Genomic DNA, 2,123 nt, shown 5'->3' on the forward strand with positions numbered 1-2,123 from the left:
GCACTGTAGGGATTCTACGATTCCTAGGATTTCTGGGATCTTTGGACACTAAGGGGCAATTTAGCATGGCCAATCCACCTAACCTACACATCTTTGGACACTAAGGGGCAATTTAGCATGGCCAATCCACCTAACCTACACATCTTTGGATACTAAGGGGCAATTTAGCATGGCCAATCCCCCTAACCTGCACATCTTTGGACACTAAGGGGCAATTTAGCATGGCCAATCCACCTAACCTGCACATCTTTGGATACTAAGGGGCAATTTAGCATGGCCAATCCACCTAACCTGCACATCTTTGGACACTAAGGGACAATTTAGCATGGCCAATCCACCTAACCTGCACATCTTTGGACACTAAGGGACAATTTAGCATGGCCAATCCACCTAACCTGCACATCTTTGGACACTAAGGGACAATTTAGCATGGCCAATCCACCTAACCTACACATCTTTGGACACTAAGGGACAATTTAGCATGGCCAATCCCCCTAACCTACACATCTTTGGACACTAAGGGACAATTTAGCATGGCCAATCCACCCTAACCTACACATCTTTGGACACTAAGGGACAATTTAGCATGGCCAATCCACCCTAACCTACACATCTTTGGAGGAAACCGGAGCACCCGGAGGAAACCCACGCAGACACGGGGAGAATGCACAGACAGTGACCCGAGGCCGGTATCAAACCCGGGTCCCCTGGCACCGTGAGGCAGCAGCGCTAACCCGCTGTGCCAGCCCAGTCCACGGGGTCCTTGCCCCCACCCTCTGGCTGCCGAGTGCCTTGTGGTTCCGTGAATACCGGGCTACAAATGGCTTGATATTTTCGTCTGCGTCTCTCACCAGCTCAAAGCAGGCAGGATCCTGAGCCGGAGTGGTGGGTGACTGTCTGTTCTGTCGGAGGATGAGCCGCAGCGAGAGAGAGAGGGGGGGGCTGGTGGGGGCCTCGAGTTAGCAGACGAGGTGGCTATTTTTGGAGACATAAATTTTTAATAGCGTGTGGAATCAGGCTGCGGAAGAGAGAGACGGAGGAATACAAATCTGTTAGCTGATTTGCCAGCCGCTCCACAGACTGCGTCTCCTCGCCCGTCTCCCCGTCTGTCTCCAAGGACGCCCCCTGCTGTATTTTGCCGAGCGCTGGCACGGGGATGTTGGGAGGGGGGGCGAAGGGTGGCAGGTGAGGCCATTCTGGCCATCGCTTCCTGTGCTGTACCTCCCCCCCCCCAGAGTTGCTGGATTCGCCCTCCCAGCCCGCAGGCCTGCGCACTCTCTGGAAGTCCCCGGGGGTGCCCCGCTCTGGGCTGGCACCTTGCAGGATCGCCCACCGCGTGAGAGATAAGTCGCTCCCTCTCGTGGAATCGTACAATCCCTACAGTACAGAAGGAGGCCCATGGAGTCTGCACCAACCACAACCCCACTTATTCCAATAATACCATGCATTTACCCTCGTTAATCCCCCCGACACTAAGGGGGCAATTTAGCATGGCCAATCCACCCTAACCTACACATCTTTGGACACTAAGGGACAATTTAGCATGGCCAATCCACCTAACCTGCACATCTTTGGACACTAAGGGGCAATTTAGCATGGCCAATCCACCTAACCTGCACATCTTTGGACACTAAGGGGCAATTTAGCATGGCCAATCCACCTAACCTGCACATCTTTGGACACTAAGGGGCAATTTAGCATGGCCAATCCACCCTAACCTACACATCTTTGGATCCTAAGGGACAATTTAGCATGGCCAATCCACCTAACCTGCACATCTTTGGACACTAAGGGGCAATTTAGCATGGCCAATCCACCTAACCTGCACATCTTTGGACACTAAGGGGCAATTTAGCATGGCCAATCCACCTAACCCACACATCTTTGGACACTAAGGGACAATTTAGCATGGCCAATCCACCTAACCTGCACATCTTTGGACACTAAGGGGCAATTTAGCATGGCCAATCCACCTAACCTACACATCTTTGGACACTAAGGGACAATTTAGCATGGCCAATCCACCTAACCTGCACATCTTTGGACACTAAGGGACAATTTAGCATGGCCAATCCACCTAACCTGCACATCTTTGGACACTAAGGGGCAATTTAGCACGGCCA

Source organism: Carcharhinus amblyrhynchos, unplaced genomic scaffold, assembly GCF_965287045.1.
Source record: "Carcharhinus amblyrhynchos unplaced genomic scaffold, sCarAmb.v2.hapA chromosome_1234, whole genome shotgun sequence".
In the NCBI taxonomy this organism is placed as follows: domain Eukaryota; kingdom Metazoa; phylum Chordata; class Chondrichthyes; order Carcharhiniformes; family Carcharhinidae; genus Carcharhinus; species Carcharhinus amblyrhynchos.